This window comes from Sarcophilus harrisii, chromosome 2 (genome assembly GCF_902635505.1).
Source record: "Sarcophilus harrisii chromosome 2, mSarHar1.11, whole genome shotgun sequence".
NCBI classification, from domain to species: domain Eukaryota; kingdom Metazoa; phylum Chordata; class Mammalia; order Dasyuromorphia; family Dasyuridae; genus Sarcophilus; species Sarcophilus harrisii.
Genome location: NC_045427.1, coordinates 75,781,438 through 75,791,496, shown reverse-complemented (window position 1 = coordinate 75,791,496; position 10,059 = coordinate 75,781,438).

The following is a 10,059-nucleotide window of genomic DNA, read 5'->3' as shown; positions in this document are numbered from 1 at the left end:
ACAAGAAAAAATAGAAGGAGCCTGTCCCTTAGAAGATTTCAGATTGGCTTCCAATGTAGTTTTCATGTTGGTGTCTCTCTACAATTGCTAAATTATCTGCAGCTAGTCTTAAACCCTACGGCAGCTCACATTAGAGGGCTGTACTCTGACAATAAGTCACAATGGCTCTGAGACCCAAATGTGTCCCACAACTGATGGTCTACACTCTTGGTGAACATATAGTAATTGTTTCTGTTTTGACTAGAATTTCTGAGGGTCTCCACCTCCCAGATTGATATTTTTTTTTTTTGGACTAGGGAAAAAGCCCATTCTTAGCCTCTTTTTTTCATACCTAGTCTTAGTTAAAAAGGCCAAGGTCTCCCACTACATCCAGAGCCATTTTTATTTGTCCTGATCTATCTCTTGTCACAGGACTCTTTGGAAGAGAAAGGGATGTTGGTGATTTTGCACCGTGCACCCTCACTTAGATCCAACTTGCTTTCATGTCATCACCTCTCTGACATCATGTTGCTCTTCTAGAACAAAAGACAAACAAAAACAAGTGTAGACTCTTAATTTTAATCTCTATAATCTGATATCCCCTGCTTGGAAAACTTAACTTTCATTCTCTGCCTTTCAAATCAGTTCCATTCAGATTTTGTAATATGTTAATGATTACTATGAATAATGATTCCCCACCAATGGAATCCCACAAAAATGGAAAAGCAAAAGATAGCCACACCTTGAGGAAGCATCATGTTTTGTTTTTCTTTAACTTACAGTAATGCCTTGGGAGTATTTGACTTTCCATGCGCATTCCTCCACTGAGATATGTAATCTTACTCTTGGTTCAAATCAAGCCAATTAATATTTATCAAGCTCTTACTTCATTCCAGGCATGGTGGTAAGTGCTGAAAATGCAAAAGGGGCAAAAGGTAGTCTCTGCTTTCAAAGAGTTCACAACTTACAAATAACTATGTACAAACAAAATATAGAGAGAATCCACTGAAGAAAGACATGAGATTTAGGGAAAATCAGGAAATGTAGACTTAAAGGAAACCACGGAGATCAGGAGTGAGAGATGAGGAGGGGGGGAATTCCAGGCATGTTGGACACCTAGTGAAAACACTTTGATTCTAGAAATGGAGAGTCTTGTTCAAGGCACAGAATAGAGACCAGAGGCATTGGATTTGGCAACTAACTGAATATGGAGGGTGAAAGAGAATGGCAAGTCAAAAACCATACCTAGATTGTGAGTTTGGTGATACTTCCATCAGTAATATGGCAGTTGGGAAGAGAGGAGTTCTGCATTCAGTCCAGGACACACTGAGTTTAAGATACCTATAGAACATCTAGTTAAAGATGCTTAATGGGTAGTTGGAGATGTGACCTGTGACTTGAGGATATCAGAATATGAAGTCATCTTCTCTCTCTAAAAGAGACAGAAGTCAGAGACACTATCTCTGTTTTGAAATTATGTAAGAGAGGAAAGGGATGGGATTTGTTCTTGAATTATGGTGAAATTTTTGCATGAGTCCAGAAGTTGCTTAGCTTGAATCCCAGTTGTATTAAAAGAGACAATTTATTAAATACTCATCCCAACAACAGGAGCAATTTCTGCTACAGAAACTATTTGTTGTAGCAAAATGCTAGCAATGTCACCTAAAGGGAGGTAGAGAGAATTGCAGGCATCAATTGCCTAGAAGCAGCCTGGCACAGTTTAGTCAAAGAACAGCTGGAGACCTGATCAATACTCCCTCCTAGGGCTGTACAGAGCTTCAGGAAACACGGCAAGGGGTGCCATCTACTGGGAGTTTGAGGAAATCGATTCATTCAGGTTTGGAACTCCCATCCCAGGGCTCAACTGTCTGGACTGGTGTGTAAGTGCAAGCTCACCAAACTGCTCAGACCATGTTTCACAACCCATTCTCCAATCCATCCAGATACCCACCCCTCTGTCTTTCCATTTCCTCTCTTCCTAATTTCATTTTTTTATTTCAGTAATCAAAACAATATCTGTATTGCTCCTCAAAAGGGCATGTCAGTCAACTGCTCTATCAAAAGATTCACTACCCTTGTGACTTCCCAGACTAAGTTTTTCTTCCTTGTGTTATTGTTATTTTCCCCCATTAGAATGCAAGCTCCATAAAAGCAAGGACTATTTCATTTTTACATGTATGCACACACACACACATATATATATACATATGTGTATATATGTATGTGTTTAAAACCAGCATTTTTACCAATTGTCATCAGTACTTGGCACAGAGTGGGTGTTTAATAAGTGTTTATTGACTGACTATAAAAATATAGAACCATACAGTCTACACTATTCCTTTTAATTTATGTGTTTATTTCAAGGTTGCTTTAATTCTATAGGATAATCTTTAAAGAACATCCTAGTTCTAAACACTTTGAATCTGTGGGATCTTCACTGAGGCTAACAGGAAAAGATTATATTAAATACTACTTCTCCACATATTATATAATTCATAGTACTCATGTGTGTGTGTTTGTGTTTGAAAGCTAAATCTCCTTCTACATACTCTATCATCATTTTTGTGACTAAATCTAGAAGACAATTCCTATTCCTATGTCCCTTGCTCAAAAAAGCACTGAATTGTGCTATAGAAAGTCATTTGACCATTCCCACCATCAGTGTGCCAGGGAAAATCAAACCTTTAGGGTTTGATATCCCCCAAAGGGTTGATATCCCTTTGTAGATTTATGAACAATGGAAGAAGACATGGAGGATATCAACCAAGATGATGGACTAGAAGAAAGCAATGTAGCCCTCTACAACTACTACAATAAGAATCTTAAAAGAACTCTGGACTGAGTTGTGATGGAAAATCAAATCAAGTTGTAGGTCATCTTTCTAGTCTAGGTTGATAAATTCAACCTTTAAGCAAGTGACCAAAGCAAGAATAGGAGAGGAAGAATAGGATTAGAATCACAGCCTCAGTGCTCAGAGATCCAAGATAGATCAGTAATGTAGGATGATCTAGAGATGACTGATGACTTAGTTTCAGTCCATATCAGTCTCTCAGAAGGGTTGAAAGTGCAGTCTCACTCAATTCCCCAAAATTTGAGTGTAAATTCATTCAGAATAAATTGTCAGTTGGTCAGTCAATCAATTAACAATTATAAAGTGCCTGCTATGTATCAGGTACTGTGCTAAGCACTGTGGGAATACAAAGAAAGGCAAAAGACAATCCCTATCCTCAAAGACCTCACAGTCTAGTGGGGAAGACAACAAGCAAGTGAATAAGCAAGATCTGTGCAAGATAAATAGGAAATTATTAAGAGAGAAGTAGACTCAGTTCCTCCCCCTGCCCCAGATTGTTGGGGGTTGGGTCTTTGAGAAGGACCATAAACACAGATTCATGCCTCAGAGCTTCCAGTAATGTTGGATTGTTCAGAGCAGATTGCTTGAAGAATGACTAAATGATTATAAGAACAAAAGACAGAAATTATTATGAAGTCAGGGATGAGCAAAACAGAAACTTAGCAAAGGAGAAAAATTCTACAATATATATAAGTATAACCTCAAAGAAAAATTAGCTTGTCTACAACATCAATTAAAATTCCTAAAAGAAATGATACAAGAGGTTTCTTAAGTTAAAATGATATTATAAATGAAATAAGAAGTAGAAAAAAAAGACTTGCAAAGACAATCTATAGCTTAGCACTAAAGATAGAATGCCTTATCCAGATAATTGACACCTTGGAAATGAAAATGGACCAAACAGACATTAATGTCTACATAAATCAACAGGAAATATTAAAGTCAAGACTGAAAAGAAATATAAGAAAATAAAAAGTATCCTCATAACAAAAACAACTAACCTAGAAAATGGAATAAAGCTAGGAATCTAAAAAAACTTGGTTAGGATGAAGTATTTTCATTCAAATGGAGGAAGTAGGATAATTGAAGCATCTCCTAAGAATTGTAATATCTGCTAGGAACAAGAAAGGGGGAGTCAAAGAAGATAGAGAGCTTGGGAGTGATTTCTGTTACGTTTTGATGATCTAAAAGGATTAAAGAAAAAGATGAGAAATTAATTAGATTCTCTTCAAGTCATAACCAAATAAATAAATGTAAGTAGCATGGGCATCATATTTCAAGAAACCATGAAAGAAAATTGATCATACTACTTGGAATCAGAGATTTTTTTAAAAAGCCCAAACAGAAGATTTTTGTTTATTAAATCCGGAGGTGTCATGGTTGGTGGAAACCAATTTGATAGCTGAGTGATGGGGAGAACTTGAGACAGGGACATAACCAGCATATTATAATAGGTGATGAAGGCCTACACTCTAGTGCTGACAGTCCCAGAGAAGAAAAGGGGAGTGAATGAGAAATGTTGTGAAGGTAGAACAGGGAGCACTTAGCACCTGATTAGACATATAAGGACAGAAGGAGGGGGAAGGAGAATGGGAGAAAAGTAAGGAAGCCAGAATGACACCTAGATAGTGAGACAAGGTGACTGAGAGGAAGGTGGTGCTCTCAACAGTAATAGGTAATTTAAGAAGAAGGGAGGGTTTTGGGGAAAAGATAATATGTTCAGTTTTGGACAAGTTTAACATGCCTACAAAGTAGAGAGACTGAAATATTATATTCCAAAAGGCAAAAACATAGGCTTACTTCCAAGAATAACTTACTAAGCAAAATTAAGTATAATCCTACAAGGGAAAAATGAATCTTTGAATAAAATTCCTGATGAAAAGACCAGAGCTGAGTCAAAACTTTGAGATATGATCGTGAAAGCAAAAAGAAACATTAAAAAATAAATACATGCTAACAATCTCAGAAAAGACTTTATAAGGATGAACTGCTTGCATTCTGATGGAGTGATTGATGACTGAAGCATCTCCTAAGAACTGTAATTTCAGCAGGGGTCACAGAGGGAATAAAATAAGATAGAGAGCCTGGGAAGGATTTTTCTTATGTTGCAATGATCTAAAAGGAAAAAAAAAGTGATGGGAAAGGGGGAAAACATATAATAAGGAACAAAAGTTGAAGAAAGAGGAGAGAGTTTTTTTTTTACATAACTGGGGAATACAACTAGAAGTCTATACAATCAAGAAAGCGATGGGGGAGAGTTATCATTTGAACTTTGAACTGATGCAGAGTGAAGTGAGGAGAACCAGAAGAAAAAATTTTACCCTTACAACAACATTGTAAAAATAAATTTGAAAGACTTAAGAACTCTATCAGTACAATGATCAACCATTTTTCTAATGAATCAATGGTTTAGAATTCTGGGCACTTTCTAACAAAGAGATGATGGCCTAGAAATGCAAAATGAGACTTTAAAATTTATTTTTTTAAGGGAAAGCATGGAGCTTCCAAAAGGTTATGATGATTTTCAAGACATTTTACTGATTTAAAGGATTTTATTCTAAGGAGCAGTTAGGTAGTGCAGTGGATAGAGCACCAGCCCTGAAATCAAGAGGACCTGAGTTTAAATCTGACCTCAGACACTTAACACTTCCTAGCTGTGTTGCCCTGGGCAAGTCACTTAACCCCAATTGCCTCAGGAAAAAAAGGATTTTATTATGGAATATGAATTTATTAAGACATTGCAATCAAATTTCTGAATTAAAGGCTTATAGATAGTACTTGTATTAACCATCACTTATCATATGTTTGACATTTAGCAAATGCTTGGTGATTAATTGCTTGCTTGACTGACCTTTAATCCAGATTTTTACCTTATTTCTTCAACTATACACCTAGAACATGTAGAAACCATGTCTAAGGTCAAGAAAGATAATCACTGATTCATAGAATCCTAGGGTTGAAAAAAAGGTACTTCCGAAGCTTTTTAATTCAATCAATACATGAATAAGAAATTCTTTGCAAAATCCTCATTTTCCCCTTCATTAGTAGCTTTTCTTATAATCTATGAGAATTCTTGTAATTGGTTGCTGAATCAGAACTTTATGGAATAAGAATCAACATTATATAATGATCCTCACACAGTCTGATAAAACAGAATGTGATATTTTCTTCCCCTTTTTATGTGCCCCATAAGCATTTCTAAGTCTTCATTAGTTATTTATTATTTTAGATTTATCAATCACCAAGCATTTATTAAGTGCCCATTATGTGCAGACATAGTGCTGGACCCAATAAATAATGATAATCATACTATATTTATATTGTGCCTTAAGGGTTGCAATGTCTCTTATATGTAATATCTGATTTGAGCCTCACAACAATCTTGTGAAGCAGATGTCAATATTCTCCTCATTTTACAAATGAAGAAAATAATTCTGAGAAAAGTTAAGTGAATGCTCCAGGGTCACCATGCTAGTAAGTATCTGTGGCAGAATCATACAAATACAAAGAATAAAATAACCTTATAACTCAAGGAGTTTACATTCTTTTCATTTAATTTTTCCAATAACAAATCTATTTTCTCTTCTTCCTATTTTCTTCTATCAAGAAAAATAAAATTCCTATAATGAATGTAGATATTCAAGCAAAAAAAAAAAAAAAAACCCAAACTTCTACACTGACCTTGTTCTGAATTTTACACACACACATACACACATCTCAATCTCTATCTTGAATCCATCACCTCTCTATCTTTAGGTAAGTATAAGAGTTTTTTGTTTTATGATAAGATCCTTAATAGCTAGAAATGTGAATTGTCAGAGCTGATAAAGAAATTTTACTCTTTACCCACTATCTATGTTTTTCATCTCCCTCATGGAGTATATTTCTTGGACTTTTTTAAAAGTTGTAGTGAGGAGTTAATTTTGTGTTTTGTTTTATGAGGCTTTTATTTATTTTTTTATTTTTTGGCTTTCTTTCCTATCACCAGATTTTGAAGAAAATTGTCTTTCAGGCCAAGTATAGTTACCACTATGTAAACAGCCATAAAAGCCATACCTTCATTAGAAGTGTTGAGTCTTTAATTACAAGAGAATTTTCTGGGTTTAGAAATACAACTTTTCCCTCTGAGCCAAGCCATAAACTTGTGTTAAAATTAAAGACTCAACTCCACTAATAGTGGAACAACTTTTATAGCTAAAACCATGACACACGACTCTGGATCCATAACTTTGTTTTTCAAGGGGTCAACACTGAGTGTTCTCATTGCCTTCCTCTGCAAAGATATTCTTCCATACATCCACAACCATATGCACACACACACACAAACACACAGCGAGAGAGAGAGAGAGAGAGAGAGAGAGAGAGAGAGAGAGAGAGAGAGAGAGAGAGAGATACATGCACATAATGAATAAAAAATGAATGAGTGGCTTTAATGGGCTTGATCAGGATCTTTGCAACCACTGTAATTTTTATATAAACCATCTGTGAGCTATCTAGAGAACAAAATCCACTTTGAGATGAATCAGTCTTAAATATATTGAATGCACAGGGCACTTTCACAGCTTCCATCAGCCTTGTAAGTTTATTGAGTCCAGGGAACATTTTACTATTTAAATGTTTTTATTTTGAATGGGGTCAATAAAATTGCAGATATAGGTCCCTTATGCTAAAAAATGTGGGTTATAAATCTTTAAGAGACCAGTCAAGCCACCAAGTTTATTTCATTACTCAGGGTATTAGAATACAGTGGATAAGGGTTTTAGGTCAGGAAAACTCTGCATCTCTGTCTTATTTGACTCTTATCTTCTCTGATTCCCCACTTTTCTAATCAGCAAAATGGGGATAATATTGTAATATCTACCTTATTAGTTTGGAGGATCAAAGGGACAAATTGACATAAAGTACTTTATGGTCTTTTAGGTGGCAAAGTGGCAAGGAAAAGGTTAAGTGACATGTCCAGAGTCACACAGCTAGTACGTATCAATTGTCTGAAGCTTGATTTGAACTCAAGTTTTCCTGACTCCAGGACCATTCTTTATCCACTATACTTCCTAGTTACCCTGGTACTTTGTAGTCTTTAAAGCAACAAACATGAGTTTAGACAGACTTTGAGACAATATAGTACAGAAGGTCTGGCATGCTATGTATGATCCATAAGGTCACCAAGAATCAGACATGACCGAACAACTTAACAACAAAAATTTATCTGGGACAATAAAACAGACTTATGGTCACTAGTGTCATATCAATGACCATAAGTCTACTATTATTATCACTTAATAATGGCACTTTTTAAATGACATTAAGACTTTTAGGTAACCTACATAATTGACTAGAAGTCTGTTATTATTACTCTAAATAATCAATTAAAGTTCTTTATATTGGTTAGCTTCTACTTTGAGATACAACTAATTAATGGTTCAAACTTCCTAGGAACCTACTTAAAATTCAGTCTGGAAACATTTTCTATTCAAATGTTCTTCTGAAAGATTAGCCAGTGACCAAGCACATTTGAAGTACTATTCTTTTTTAATTCTTCTAGTTGTTAGAGAAAACTCAATGCACAAATGAACAATAAGCATTTAATAAATTTTTATTTAATCTATGAATGAATGAAAAAGAGATTTATTTGTAAGAGTTCTTAACCTGGGGTTTATAAACTTGTTTTTTAAATATATTAATAGTTATATTTTCAGATAATTGATTTACTTTGTAATATTCTGTATTTTATTCATTTAAAATATTATTCTGAGAAGAGGTCCATAAGTTTCATTAGATCATCAAAGAAATCCTCAAAACAAAAAAGTCAAGAATTTTGGAGGACATTCTTTACAATCAGTTGGAGAGGGGGAAAAGGTACTGAAATCGTCTAAATCTGAATCCATCTTGGAATGAGGTGATGGTGTGACAGCTCCTTTCAAAGACAGCTTTCCAGCCTTCTTTTTTGTATAGGCAACAACCTGGCTCTGGGGTATATTAGAGATGTTCCCTCCTTTATAGAAATTTCAGAATGATGATTGATAGGAAATGAGATCATATCTGATACCTCCAATTACAAATCTCTGGGATCTTTAAGTGCACAATTGTTTGAGAGGGATGAGAGTATGAGACTACTTCATTTCCTCATTTATTGGAGTTGGCTAACAAGGGAGACACAAAGGTTCTATGATCCACAGTCTAGAAACTCTGGGCAGAGATGTGCTGATAAATGTTTACCAACTGGTTCTCAAGGGAGAAAAAATGTATTTAAGACACACTTTTAAGTTCAGTCTGTATTAACATTTTCTCCACTATTTTCTTAAGCCTAGACAATCAACAAAACAATAAATCAAGTCTTGATTTGTGTCATTTGCTGATTTCTGATGCTTAAATGTTCACACTGAAAATTTAATAGATTCTCAAGAGTCCAGTTCAAGCTGGCTCCAGAATACCCCTGAAGTTATGATTGGGGAAACATAAGAAGACTTCAGATGGTTTTTTTTCCTGAAAGCAAAAGAAAGCAATAGACAATTAAAACTATAATAGTCAGTCATTGTGGATATGAATCTTCTCAGGGAGTTCTGCAACCTAAATTGCCTGACCAGTGTCAGGAAAATGGCCTTGGATTGTTCTCTCCTATGAAGATCAAAAGCCTTATTAAAGTGCTTATAACATTTTCTCTCCAGGATTTTACATTTGAATGCTAATCCATATTCTGGAGTAGAAGGAGGGGAGGGAAATCTCATCATAGAGTAGAGTTAAAGTTAAAATGGGGCTTAAAAGTCCAGGGGGTCCAATTCATTTATTTTTACTATTATTACTGCTACACTACTAGTATCTCCACCACTACTATTACCACTAGCACCACCACTACTACTACTATTACCAACATTATCATTACTAGATCATTACTAGTACTACTACCAATACTGCTACTATTACTACTACTACAACTACTGCTACTACTACCATTAATATTACCACCACTACTACTAATACTACTTCCAATAATAACTAACTTTTGCATAGCATTTAAAGGTTTGCAAAACTTTCATGTACATTAGCTTATTTGTTATTCACAATCACCTTGCAAGATAAGGATTATTATTATACCAATTTCTTAAGTGAGGAAACAAGTTTAAATGCTTTGCTTGGGGTCACCCAACTAATGTGATTAAGGCAGAATTTGAATTCAAATCATCTCATCTATTATTCCAGCTCTCTATCCTCTATTTTACTTAGCTACCAAA